We start from the raw sequence: 14,823 nt of genomic DNA, 5'->3' as shown, positions 1-14,823 counted from the left end.
CTTTCGCCTTCTTCAGAGTGTCACATGATGGTGTCTTGTGGCCCGTCTTTATCAGCTGATGTTCCATGAGGGCGTGACTTACCTGTCACAAGAACGAAGGCAAGTCACGCCCCCCGCTGTCCGTTCACTCCGCCAAAATGCTGCTCCAGGTGGTAGAGAGGATGAAGGCTCCCTTGTCTCTGTTCATGGTTTTTATGCCTCGCTTGCAGATCTCAATGGCCTCTCTGATCCAGCGCTGTTGTTTGTTCTCTTCGGTGCGGATGACCCTGCCCTTCTCCCGGTCCATGATGTGGTTTTCCCTTTTGCAGTGGTCAGTGATTGCTGATTTGTAATGTTCATGTTGTGCTTGTTCTTTTACTGCTCTGATTTTTCATTTTTTTGACAGGTAAGTCACACCCTCATGGAACATCAGCTGATAAAGACGGGTCTCAAGACACCATCATGCGACACTCTGAAGAAGGCGAAAGACTCGCCGAAACATGTCAGGTAAAAAATTAACCTAAAACATATTTGTCTGCTTTTAATGAATCAGTCAAATATCAATAATAAGAAGACAAAATGAACCTAATACAAATAAATGAATGCTTAATAACTCCCCTGCACATGCTCCTAAAAATCCAAACCTTCACCTGTAAATAAAACGTCCCGACCTGAAGACATCTTAATGTTATTATTTTGTTATACACACAGTGCCGCCAAGTGGAATCAAAAATTTGTTTTTATTTTAATTTTCACGTACTGCACGGTGCCCTTTTGACGAATCCGACTGAAAATTAGTCAGAAAAGACTCAAGACAATGATCTTACTCTCTGCCGAATTTTGTGACGTTTTGGCAAAAGGCGTGGCTATTAAGGTGCTGAAAAGTCCGATTGTACTTTGTGGCAACAAAAACTCCGGCAACATGACTCAGATGATCCTATCTTCTCGAAGTTGTACACATTTGAGGATACTTCAGCCCTGAAGACATCTACCAACTTATTTTACATCGTAGTAGTAGCGCCACCAACTGGTAAAAGCTAATACAAGTTATTTTCTTGGATGTTTTTCTCCATGCAACTCAACAAGGTCGCCCTCATATATGCTCGGATGACTGTTTCGGCCATGAGGATGTCACAATACGAAATTCGTGATTTTTCGTGAAAAGTTGTGGGAGTGGCATTGCACTGTTCGGCAATAAAACAAAGCTGATTATGAGGTTCTAAATATGAACGACAACTCGTAAAACTTTACACACACATCAGGCCGAGCAAATTTATCAATATTTTATAAGTTAGTTGTGCAGCTTTTTTTAAATGGCTCGCCATGGCCCTCGAGAAATGTTAGAAAAAAGCAGCTCTGGTTGAGTGTTTCACCTCGCTTTTTGTAAATTTTATGGAGTACAGTGAACCCTCGGTTATCGCGGTTAATGGGGACCGAGACCACCCGCGAAAACTGAAAATCCGCGAAGTAGCGGCGCACCTTCAAAAATGCTTAAAAAAAATATACAATATATATAATAAATATATAAATATATATATATATATATATATATATATATATATATATATATATATATATATATATATATATACGGGGAGAGAGAGAGTGAAATTCATGTTATAACAAAAAAACCAAATTATTATTAAAACGTATTATTTTTTTATTCCCCAGCCATTCTTTTTGTATTTATTTAATTACTCCGACTTTTACCTGCTGGTACGCCGTCCGGTGTGCCCTGTGAAATGAAAGGTGGCATTCTTTATTTATTTATTCATTTATTCATTCATAACTGACAGCCTCGCGCTCCGCTCGTGCCCGGGCAGAAGAGGTGCTCCAATTTGGCTTAACTGTGACACACGCCCGTCCTCCTCCCCCGGAGCTTCCATTCGGTTAAACTTAGGGGCCGCTTGGCACCGCCCGTGCCCGGGGAAGGTGCTCCTCTTCGGCTTACTGTGACGCGAGCATGCCCTCCTCCTCCGGAGCTTCCATTCGGTTAAACTTAGGGGCCGCTTGGAACCGCCCGTGCCCGGGGAAGGTGCTCCTCTTCGGCTTACTGTGACGCGAGCATGCCCTCCTCCTCCGGAGCTTCCATTCGGTTAAACTTAGGGGCCGCTTGGCACCGCCCGTGCCCGGGGAAGGTGCTCCTCTACGGCTTAACTGCCACGCACGCTGGCCGGAGCTCTGGTACGGTCCGAACCGCGCGAAACGTCGCCACCGATCGTGTCCGGGGGAACGTGCTCTTCTTCGTCCACTCTCCTCTTCGCCCACGCTCTTCTTCGGCGCACGCCGGCCGTCTAACCGCTCCAGCGCCCCGTCGTGCCGCTCGGCGAAACTACAATGCCCCCGAATATTTTTTAGACCCGCGAAGCACTGAACCCGCGAAAGGTGAACCGCGAAGTAGCGAGGGTTCACTGTATGTATAAGACCAAGACCTACAAAAAAGTCTCTTGGAGCAATGAGCTAGGTTTTACAGGAAGTCGGCCATTTTGAATTTACTTAAAAGGGGGCGGGTCACCACAATGGACTTTGTGTAGAAATTATTATTGGGGCCCGAGCAGCGACCGCGGCGAGGTCCCTATTGTTTTTGTAGAAAATATTATTACTTTTATTATTATTTTTATTATTATTATTAGGGCCTGAGCAGCGACCGCTGCGAAGTCCCTATTGTTTTTGTAGAAATTATTATTATTATTATTTTTCCGATTGTTCGATCGCATTTTTGACCCCCGAAACATGCACAAAAACTCACCAAACTTGGCAGTCTCATCGGGCATGGCGAAAAATTTGATATTTTAACGTCTAATATGAACAAGAAGTGAGTTGTGAATTTTTGAAAGTCCGACTTTTGCCCTTTTTTGCATGTTTACAGGGGTCATTCTTTTGCACCCTGATCCTAAAGGCTTCATCTGATTGCCTTAAAATTCTGTCTGTAGCATCTGAAGACCTGGGACAAACACTGGGGCTAAAATTTTTTGTTTCCGAAATACTATATGACGGGGGCGGGGCATCAAAGTTTTCACTTAAGATTTCCTTCGCCGCAATGGACAAAATGCTTAATAACTCTCCTGCACATGCTGCTAAAAATCCAAAACTTCACAGGTACATAAAGAGTCTGTACCTGAAGACATCTATATGTTTATATTCAGTTATACACCTTGCGCCAATCAATATCATTTTTTACATTTTGACGTACTGCACGGTGCCCTTTTAACGAATCTGATTGAAAATTGGCTAAAAAAGACTCAAGACATTGATCTTACTCTATCCCTATTTTTACGACTTTCCTTCAAAGGGCGTGGCTATTACGGTGCCGCAGAGTCTGATTATTCTCCGTGGCAACAAAAGTTCCTGCAAAATGATTCAGATGATCCATCTTCTGGAAATCTTTCACATTTGAGGATATTCAGGCCCTGAAGACGGCTGCCAACTTATTTTTGATCGCAGTGGTAGTGCCACCAACTGGTTAAAACAAATACAAATTATTTTCGTTGATGTTTTTCTCCGGGCAGGTGAACAAAATCTACCTTATATTTGCTCGGATGAGTGTTTAGGCCTTGAGCATGTCACAATACAAAAGTCTTTCGCCTTCTTCAGAGTGTCACATGATGCTGTCTTGTGACCCGTCTTTATCAGCTGATGTTCCATGAGGGCGTGACTTACCTGTCACAAGAATGAAGGCAAGTCACGCCCCCCGCTGTCCGTTCACTCCGCCAAGATGCTGCTCCAGGTGGTAGAGAGGATGAAGGCTCCCTTGTCTCTGTTCATGGTTTTTATGCCTCGCTTGCAGATCTCAATGGCCTCTCTGATCCAGCGCTGTTCTTTGTTCTCTTCTGTGCGGATGACCCTGCCCTTCTCCCGATCCATGATGTGGTTTTCCCTTTTGCAGTGGTCAGTGATTGCTGATTTGTAATGTTCATGTTGTGCTTGTTCTTTTACTGCTCTGATTTTTTCATTTTTTTGACAGGTAAGTCACACCCTCATGGAACATCAGCTCAAGACACCATCATGCGACACTCTGAAGAAGGCAAAAGACTCGCCGAAACATGTCAGGTAAAAAATTAACCTAAAACATAATTGTCTGCTTTTAATGAATCAGTCAAATATCAATAATAAGAAGACAAAATGAACCTAATACAAATAAATGAATGCTTAATAACTCCCCTGCACATGCTCCTAAAAATCCAAACCTTCACCTGTAAATAAAACGTCCCGACCTGAAGACATCTTAATGTTATTATTTTGTTATACACACAGTGCCGCCAAGTGGAATCAAAAATTTGTTTTTATTTTAATTTTCACGTACTGCACGGTGCCCTTTTGACGAATCCGACTGAAAATGAGTCAGAAAAGATTCAAGACAATGATCTTACTCTCTGCCGAATTTTGTGACGTTTTGGCAAAAGGCGTGGCTATTAAGGTGCTGAAAAGTCCGATTGTACTCTGTGGCAACAAAAGCTCCGGCAACATGACTCAGATGATCCTATCTTCTCGAAGTTGTACACATTTGAGGATACTTCAGCCCTGAAGACATCTACCAACTTATTTTACATCGTAGTAGTAGCGCCACCAACTGGTAAAAGCTAATACAAGTTATTTTCTTGGATGTTTTTCTCCGTGCAACTCAACAAGGTCGCCCTCATATATGCTCGGATGACTGTTTCGGCCATGAGGATGTCACAATACGAAATTCGTCCTTTTTCATAAAAAGTTGTGGGAGTGGCATTGCACTGTTCGGCAATAAAACAAAGCTGATTATGAGGTTCTAAATATGAACGACAACTCGTAAAACTTTACACACACATCAGGCCGAGCAAATTTATCAATATTTTATACGTTAGTTGTGCAGCTTTTTTGAAATGGCTCGCCATGGCCCTCGAGAAATGTTAAAAAAAGCAGCTCTGGTTGAGTGTTTCACCTCGCTTTTTGTAAATTTTATGGAGTACAGTGAACCCTCGGTTATCGCGGTTAACGGGGACCGAGACCACCCGCGAAAACTGAAAATCCGCGAAGTAGCGGCGCACCTTCAAAAATGCTTAAAAAAAATAAACAATATATATAATAAATATATATATATATATATATGTATATATATATATATATATATATATATATATATATATTTATACGGGGAGAGAGAGAGTGAAATTCATGTTATAACAAAAAAAACAAATTATTATTAAAACTTATTATTTTTTTATTCCCCAGCCATTCTTTTTGTATTTATTTAATTACTCCGACTTTTACCTGCTGGTACGCCGTCCGGTGTGCCCTGTGAAATGAAAGGTGGCATTATTTATTTATTTATTCATTTATTCATTCATAACTGACAGCCTCGCGCTCCGCTCGTGCCCGGGCAGAAGAGGTGCTCCAATTTGGCTTAACTGTGACACACGCCCGCCCTCCTCCCCCGGAGCTTCCATTCGGTTAAACTTAGGGGCCGCTTGGCACCGCCCGTGCCCGGGGAAGGTGCTCCTCTTCGGCTTACTGAAAAGCAGACAATTATGTTTTAGGTTAATTTTTTACCTGACATGTTTCGGCGAGTCTTTCGCCTTCTTCAGAGTGTCGCATGATGGTGTCTTGAGACCCGTCTTTATCAGCTGATGTTCCATGAGGGTGTGACTTACCTGTCAAAAAAATGAAAAATCAGAGCAGTAAAAGAACAAGCACAACATGAATATTACAAATCAGCAATCACTGACCACTGCAAAAGGGAAAACCACATCATGGACCGGGAGAAGGGCAGGGTCATCCGCACCGAAGAGAACAAACAACAGCGCTGGATCAGAGAGGCCATTGAGATCTGCAAGCGAGGCATAAAAACCATGAACAGAGACAAGGGAGCCTTCATCCTCTCTACCACCTGGAGCAGCATCTTGGCGGAGTGAACGGACAGCGGGGACTTGCCTTCATTCTTGTGACAGGTAAGTCACGCCCTCATGGAACATCAGCTGATAAAGACGGGTCACAAGACACCATCATGTGACACTCTGAAGAAGGCGAAAGACTTTCGTATTGTGACATCCTCAAGGCCTAAACACTCATCCGAGCAAATATAAGGTAGATTTTGTTAACCTGCCCGGAGAAAAACATCAACGAAAATAATTTGTATTTGTTTTAACCAGTTGGTGGCGCTACCACTGCTCGGGCCCTAATAATAATTTCTACAAAAACAATAGGGACCTCGCCGCGGTCGCTGCTCGGGCCCCAATAATAATTTCTACACAAAGTCCATTGTGGTGACCCGCCCCCTTTTAAGTAAATTAAAAATGGCCGACTTCCTGTAAAACCTAGCTCATTGCTCCAAGAGTCTTTTTTGTAGGTCTTGGTCTTATACATACAGTGAACCCTCGCTAATTGGTTGTTCACCTTTCGCGGGTTCAGTGCTTCGCGGGTCTAAAAAATATTCGGGGGCATTGTAGTTTCGCCGAGCGGCACGACGGGGCGCTGGAGCGGTTAGACGGCCGGCGTGCGCCAAAGTAGAGCGTGGGCGAAGAGGAGAGTGGACGAAGAAGAGCACGTTCCCCCGGACACGATCGGTGGCGACGTTTCGCGCGGTTCGGACAGTACCAGAGCTCCGGCCGGCGTGCGTGGCAGTTAAGCCGTAGAGGAGCACCTTCCCCGGGCACGGGCGGTTCCAAGCGGCCCCTAAGTTTAACCGAATGGAAGCTCCGGAGGAGGAGGGCATGCTCGCGTCACAGTAAGCCGAAGAGGAGCACCTTCCCCGGCCACGGGCGGTTCCAAGCGGCCCCTAAGTTTAACCGAATGGAAGCTCCGGAGGAGGAGGGCATGCTCGCGTCACAGTAAGCCGAAGAGGAGCACCTTCCCCGGGCACGGGCGGTGCCAAGCGGCCCCTAAGTTTAACCGAATGGAAGCTCCGGGGGAGGAGGGTGGGCGTGTGTCACAGTTAAGCCGAATTAGAGCACCTCTTCCACCCGGGCACGAGCGGAGCGCGAAGCTGTCAGTTATGAATGAATAAATGAATAAATAAATAAATAAATAAAGAATGGCACCTTTCATTTCACAGGGCACACCAGACGGCGTACCAGCAGGTAAAAGTCTGAGTAATTAAATAAATACAAAAAGAATGGCTGGGGAATAAAAAAATAATACGTTTTAATAATAATTAGTTTTTTTTGTTATAACATGAATTTCACTCTCTCTCTCTCTCCCCATATATATATATATATATATATATATATATATATATATATATATTTATATATTTATTATATATATTGTATTTTTTTTTAAGCATTTTTGAAGGTGCGCCGCTACTTCGCGGATTTTCAGTTTTCGCGGGTGGTCTCGGTCCCCATTAACCGCGATAACCGAGGGTTCACTGTACTCCATAAAATTTACAAAAAGCGAGGTGAAACACTCAACCAGGGCTGCTTTTTTTAACATTTCTCGAGGGCCATGGCGAGCCATTTCAAAATAGCTGCACAACTAACGTATAAAATATTGATAAATTTGCTCTGCCTGATGTGTGTGTAAAGTTTCACGAGTTGTCGTTCATATTTAGAACCTCATAATCAGCGTTGTTTTATTGCCGAACAGTGCAATGCCACTCCCACAACTTTTCACGAAAAAGGATGAATTTCGTATTGTGACATCCTCATGGCCGAAACAGTCATCCGAGCATATATGAGGGCGACCTTGTTGAGTTGCACGGAGAAAAACATCCAAAAAATAACTTGTATTAGCTTTTACCAGTTGGTGGCGCTACTACTACGATGAAAAATAAGTTGGTGGATGTCTTCAGGGCTGAAGTATCCTCAAATGTGTACAACTTCGAGAAGATAGTATCATCTGAGTAATGTTGCCGGAGCTTTTGTTGCCACAGAGTACAATCGGACTTTTCAGCACCGTAATAGCCACGCCTTTTGCCAAAACGTCACAAAATTCGGCAGAGAGTAAGTGAGTCTTTTCTGACTAATTTTCAGTCGGATTCGTCAAAAGGGCACCGTGCAGTACGTGAAAATTAAAATAAAAACAAATTTTTGATTCCACTTGGCGGCGCTGTGTGTATAACAAAATAATAACATTAAGATGTCTTCAGGTCGGGACGTTTTATTTACAGGTGAAGGTTTGGATTTTTAGGAGCATGTCCAGGGGAGTTATTAAGCATTCATTTATTTGTATTAGGTTCATTTTGTCTTCTTATTATTGATATTTGACTGATTCATTAAAAGCAGACAATTATGTTTTAGGTTAATTTTTTACCTGACATGTTTCGGCGAGTCTTTCGCCTTCTTCAGAGTGTCGCATGATGGTGTCTTGAGACCCGTCTTTATCAGCTGATGTTCCATGAGGGTGTGACTTACCTGTCAAAAAAATGAAAAAATCAGAGCAGTAAAAGAACAAGCACAACATGAACATTACAAATCAGCAATCACTGACCACTGCAAAAGGGAAAACCACATCATGGACTGGGAGAAGGGCAGGGTCATCCGCACAGAAGAGAACAAACAACAGCGCTGGATCAGAGAGGCCATTGAGATCTGCAAGCGAGGCATAAAAACCATGAACAGAGACAAGGGAGCCTTCATCCTCTCTACCACCTGGACCAGCATCTTGGCGGAGTGAACGGACAGCGGGGGGCGTGACTTGCCTTCATTCTTGTGACAGGTAAGGCACGCCTTCATGGAACATCAGCTGATAAAGACTGGTCACAAGACACCATCACAGGGTTCGAAGTTAACTTTAAAAACTGCTTCCCCATAGGGCAAGTGCCACTAAAATTTGCCTTGCCCGAGTGGCCAAATTACTTGCCCAACTTGGGCAAGTGACAATTTTTTTTCTCTTGCCCTGAGTGACTTTTTGTATGACAAAGTGTCTAATTACAAATTGCATGAATTTTTTGTTCGGACAGTTCCCGCCTAGAAAGAATTAAAAATACGTTACAATCATAAGTGTTGCTTATATAAAAAAATATCATGTATTAACACATTAATTAGGTGTCTGCTGACCCAGGATTATGTTATTGTTATGTTATGTTATATATCAAAGAGAATGTGGAATGACACTGAACGATGGAAGGTGGAAGGATGTGGAAAGATCGTGAATGACATTGAATGATTTGGAATGACACTGAAAGATTTTGAATAATACTGAATGACACTGAATGAAGTAAAACTCTCTGGGAACGGGCCAATTCAAGATAGCTGCCGCACTGTGGGGGAGGCTTTGGTACCAAATTTGGAAAGAGTCCCAAACGGTTGGGTCCATTTTATATCAGTGTGGGGGTGAAACGTTGGTCTCGGCGGAGCTGTCTGAATATTGGAGAAGTGAGAAGACAAAGTAAAACAGAACAATTAAAATCACTCTTCAAATACATATTGTTTGGTGGGCAGAGCATGATTTACAGCTCACCATTTTATTGCATGCACCAAGCATGTTATACATTTTTCTGTCCACGGGATGGCGTAGTCAAGAAAAATGAAGCATCTCGAAGCCCATTCGTGTGTGAAGTATTTCCCTGCAGGGCTTGGCTGCTTTATGGGGCTTCATTTTGCCATCACTAGTCTTAGATAGTTTTAATTTTTGAAAGAGCATTTTCATTTTACAGTGAACCCTCGCTACTTCGCGGTTCACCTTTCGCGGGTTCAGTGCTTCGCGGGTCTAAAAAATATTCGGGGGCATTGTAGTTTCGCCGAGCGGCACGACGGGGCGCTGGAGCTGTTAGACGGCCGGCATGCGCCGAAGAAGAGCGTGGGCGAAGAGGAGAGTGGACGAAGAAGAGCACGTTCCCCCGGGCACGATTTGGGGCGACGTTTCGCGCGGTTCGGACCGTACCAGAGCTCCGGCCAGCGTGCGTGGCAGTTAAGCCGAAGAGGAACAACTTCCGCCCGGGCACTAGCGGGGCGACATTTCGCTCTGTTCGGGAGCGTACGAGAGCTCCGGAGGAGGCCGGCCGGCGTGCGTGGCAGTTAAGCCGAAGAGGAGCACCTTCCCCGGGCACGGGCGGTGTCAAGCGGCCCCTAAGTTTAACCGAATGGAAGCTCCGGAGGAGGAGGGCATGCTCGCGTCACAGTTAAGCCGAAGAGAAGCACCTTCCCCGGGCACGGGCGGGGCGAAATGAAACCGAGTTCAACCGAACGGAGACACGCTTCGGGGGAGCAGGTCCGGCGTGCATGACAATTAAGCCGAAGAGGAGCACCTCTTCCGCCCGAGCACGAGCGGAGCGCGAGGCTGTCAGTTATGAATGAATAAATGAATAAAAAAAATAAATGAAGAATGCCACCTTTCATTTCACAGGGCACACCGGACGGCGTACCAGCAGGTAAAGGTCGAAGTAATTAAAAAAATACAAAAAGAAGTAATTGAATAAATACAAAAATAATGGCTGGGGAATAAAAAAATAATAAGTTTTAATAATATTTTTTTTTTTTTGTTATAGCATGAATTTCACTCTCTCTCTCTCTACCCGTGAATATATATATATATATATATATATATTTATTAATTTTTTTTTTTTAAGCATTTTTGAAGGTGCACCACTACTTCGCACTTTTTTTTTTTAAGCATTTTTGAAGGTGCGCCGCTACTTCGCGGATTTTCAGTTTTCGCGGGTGGTCTCGGTCCCCATTAACCGCGATAACCGAGGGTTCACTGTATTTTTTTCATTATCGAATTTTATTTTTTTCTATTCAAGTTTTGAGTTCATTTTCGTTTACTAAAATAACCTTGGGCTGCAACTACTATCACAGCAACGGCTCATTATATTTTGGCTGCTAAATATGCCAATTTGTCAGAGAGAAGACCGTGACAAAGAATGGCCCAATCGCAATAAACACTCTACACCATACGTTCCTCGTTGACGTGTACATGGGGTGTTGCAGAGCACAGGTTCCAAGCGTACCGATATTGCAAAATTGGGACAATGCGTGTGACGACACCAACTTCCGCCTCCTATGTCATCGAGCTTGGCGGCACGTTATCATTATTTATTTATTTGTAACAATTTTGACGTTGAGAGTGATATTAAAACTTAAGTAATGTGGTAGTTAAGAAAAAACCCTGGCTTGGGACCCACCGGAACAAGCTATAGCTTCATTTGTACTATTTGAGGCGCTCTCACAATCTGCGGCGCATGCACACAAGGTCGCTAAGTACGCTAGCTGCACTCGGACAAAACACGTAGGTGACTTTAAAAGAGTGACCGAAATTGCACACATGCAACTGTTTATCATAATGTCATAATTCGATATGTACATTTGAAGAGAATTTTTTTCAGCATGGGCACAAGAATTCCACCGAACATCGCCAGTTCAATGGGATTTTGGTTAAGTCCGCAAATAATTGTGGACAATATACTTTGGCTGCGCGCTCGAATAATTTTACTCGTATATACTTCAATGAGGGTGTAGTGTGGGTATCGGGATCTTTAACACGCCCTAACACGAAGCTGACTCTCCAACCGCCACAGCCTTTTAATGACGAAATTATAAAATAAACAAAAACACTGTTCAACAACATAAAATAAAATAAAAAATCACATCATACTTACATTTATAAACTTTAATCCTCAAGAACATTATTCTCAGGTTGACCGAAAGACGAGGACACGGGAGCGCCTCGGGCATGTTCTTCTTCCTTGTGTAGGCGAATGACGTTTTAAGGTGCTTGTCCGCCACCTGCTGTGCTGAACTATGTATTAAATAAGAAAAGCAAATTGTTGAATGTTTTTTCCCCAATGAAGACTGAATTGTAAAATACCCGGAAATGGCTTTTCTGTTTTATTGTGCATTTAAAAAAAATTCAGATTGTCCTTTTTTGTTGAGATAATTGTTGAATATTGAAATTGCACATGTAACTGGTAATTTAGTTTTAGATATTATTTGAACCAGTGGAGGGCCATGCATTTCACACCTGGGCCTTCAATGAAGTCCTACTTCGTCCTACTTGAATAAATCCCCCTCATAATACCATAATTTATGACACCACGGGTGGACAAACAATATACAGAAAAGCACTTAGACAGCACTGACCGAGTGTTGGACGATATAGCTTCTCTTGAAAGGTCCGTGTTGAAAATGGCCTCACAAGTGAATCTTCAATTTCTAAAGATAAAGATGTCTTTTAATTGTCCCATAACGGGGACATTTGCAGTGTTACAGCAGCAAAGATATACATCACACAGTGGCACCGACGTAATGTAGCCGTTAATGTATAACATTGGCAGTAGGCATTCATAAAAAGCATGCAAATATACACAGTATATACGTATATACACAGATCCCCATGTATATACACACTTACAGCCCACAACATATACAAGTGTAAGGAAACACTCCTAATGCCTGTCTATGGTTCAGAGGGGAAATAAATAAAAACGCTGCAATGATAAAAAAAAATACTGAATGATTGAAAATACTGCAATGATAAAAATACTGCAAGAATAAAAGTACTGTACCCAGCCAACATGTCCAACTGGGCCCCAAATGGGGTAAATGCGGGATTCCTGGGTACCAAGTGGGAATGGGCTAGAAGTGGGCAATGGTACAGGGTTCCATGTGGGCGCCATCTGGGATTGGTGGGCATGGGCTTAAACTGGGCAAATGTTGTGGGTGCAATACGGGTTGTGTATGGGCTAAGTGGGCATGGGTTAGAACTGGTAAAGATAAAGATAAAGATGTCCTTTATTAGTCCCACAATGGGGAAATTTGAGGTGTTACAGCAGCAAAGATATAGCTCACACAGAGTCGGCGGCGTAATGTAGCCGTTAATGTATAACATTAGCAGCAGACATTCATAAAAAGCATGCAAATATACACAGTATAAACGTATCTAAGTGTAAGGAAACACTCCTAATGTCTGTCCATTATACAGAGGGGAAAATGCTGTAATGATAAAAACTACTGAATCTACTACTGAAACCATTTATAGGTCCTATTTGGGTTATGTGTGGGCTAAGTGGGCATGGGTTAGAACTGGTCAACCATGTGAGGGTCTCATATGGGCTGTATATGGGCCAAGTGGGCATGGGTTAGAGCTGGTCAACCATGTCTGGGTCCTATTTGGGTTATGTGTGGGCTAAGTGGGCATGGGTTAGAAGTGGTCACCATTTATCGGTCCTGTTTGGGTTATGTGTGGGATAAGTGGGCATAGGTTAGAGCTGGTCAACCATGTCTGGGTCCTGTATGGGTTATAGATGAGCTAAGCGGGCATGGGTTTGAAAATTTGTTCTGGAGCCTTTTTGATATTTAATGCATGCTATGCTAATAGTAACCACCCGAAGACTATTCTCAGTAGAACTATTCAATGGATGCCAAAACGATAGAGACATGGCCATGGAGCCTATGCTGCGAGATTGTGAAAGGACTAAAATAAGTGTAGGATTTTTGAGGACCAGAAGTCAGCTTTTATTAGGTTTGACATTGATTTAACTTATGGAACAATGCAAATTATGGTCGGGTTGTTGTTGGACTTTTTCCGCTTTTGACTAAGGGACGGGTGTTTTTATTTTCTGGGACTCTTTAGAACAAGCGGCACGGTGGCGGACTGGTTAGCAAGTCCGCATCACAGTACAGAAGTGCAAGGTTCTCCCTGTGCCTGCTAGGGTTTTCGCCGGTTTCCTCCCACTTTCCAAAAACATCCATGATAGGTTGATTGGTCACTGGTCCAAGGTCTGAGTGTGAGAGCGGATGGTTGCTTGTCTCTGTGTGCCCTGCGATTGACTGGCAACCAGTTCAGGGTGTACCCTGTCGACTGCCCGAAGACAGCTGGGATAGGCTCCAGCACTCCCGGGGACCCTTGTGAGGACAAGAAGCAGTACAGAGGATTGATTGATTTATTAAAATTAAAATTAAATTCATGTATTTATCTATGCTAAATTTAACAAGGCTGGACGTTATATTTTGTGAATTTACATGTACCCCCAACTGTGACTTAATAACCCTTAAGGGACAAGATAACATTTTATAATATACCAGACAGCTAAGATTGTCATCTATGAACTATTTGACAAGGCAGGTCGAGCATTGTCAGCCACATCCAACAGTCAACACAGTTACTTTTTTTTTAATAAACAAAATCAACATTATTAATTAATGTTATTTTATTAATTCTGTATGCTGTGAAAGATCTTTATTCAAAGTATATTTGAAGTTATTTCTACCTTATTGCTTGATTTTTGTAGATTCAAGTTGGAGTTGTCAAAATTACAGATTCTTTTGAAGGCAGCATATTCAAACTGTGAGAAAAGGAGCGAATGCAAGCTACGCGGTCTTTGAGGTGCGGCAGAAGAGCTGAAAGCACGGTGAGTCCCGAACGATAATTGAATTAATTAATTAATCTTGGGTAAATGTCTGGCTCTCATTTTTTAGACTTACTTTACAATGTGTTTTGTAATTTTTCAAGGTTGCCTGTGTTGGAAAACTGCTTGGTGCGTTAGCTAAAACACAGTATGCTAAAATGATAAGTGACGAGAACACAGAGGGTATATCAACAACGTACGTACTCGAATTATTTTGGGGAAAACTTAAGTACATTATAATCACCCTTTTAATAATACTGATAAGCGTTGTGTGTTTTATTTATTTTTATGAGGACCTTTACAACGAGCTACATATTGTTAGCATTGGGCCTACGACGCTAAACACAGTGTCCCTCGATCTCTCTCCAAAATTCTCCAAAAGACTTAAGCTTTCACTCAAATTAATACAATCTACTCCACTAGCTCATTTAAGGCTTTTTTGTGATGTGTTTGATTTGGGTAAGTAAAGCAAAACATATTAACTGTTGAATGTTGCCTGTTATTTAAATAATAGAAATTCAAGATGAAAGTTGAACAGATATTGAAATGCTAGATTGGCTCATTCAGAATCATGCCACAATGTGCTT

The 14,823-nt window shown here is 42.7% G+C and overlaps 1 long non-coding RNA gene across 2 annotated transcripts in view; it reads right to left on the bottom strand.

The window, feature by feature from the left end:
- LOC148316014 (uncharacterized) overlaps positions 1–8,478 on the bottom strand; it is a 156,448-nt gene extending 147,970 nt beyond the window's left edge. For both annotated transcript variants that reach the window (XR_015840420.1, XR_015840419.1), the window contains exon 1: positions 8,380–8,478. This is a non-coding gene — a long non-coding RNA (uncharacterized LOC148316014). The remainder of the gene's footprint in view (positions 1–8,379) is intronic.
- Positions 8,479–14,823: the final 6,345 nt, after the last annotated feature.

The sequence above is a fragment of the Idiotropiscis lumnitzeri genome, unplaced genomic scaffold, assembly GCF_059441095.1.
Source record: "Idiotropiscis lumnitzeri isolate Australia: NSW breed Sydney's pygmy pipehorse unplaced genomic scaffold, RoL_Ilum_1.0 HiC_scaffold_25, whole genome shotgun sequence".
Lineage (NCBI taxonomy): Eukaryota > Metazoa > Chordata > Actinopteri > Syngnathiformes > Syngnathidae > Idiotropiscis > Idiotropiscis lumnitzeri.
This window is presented reverse-complemented; position numbering and strand designations above follow the sequence as displayed.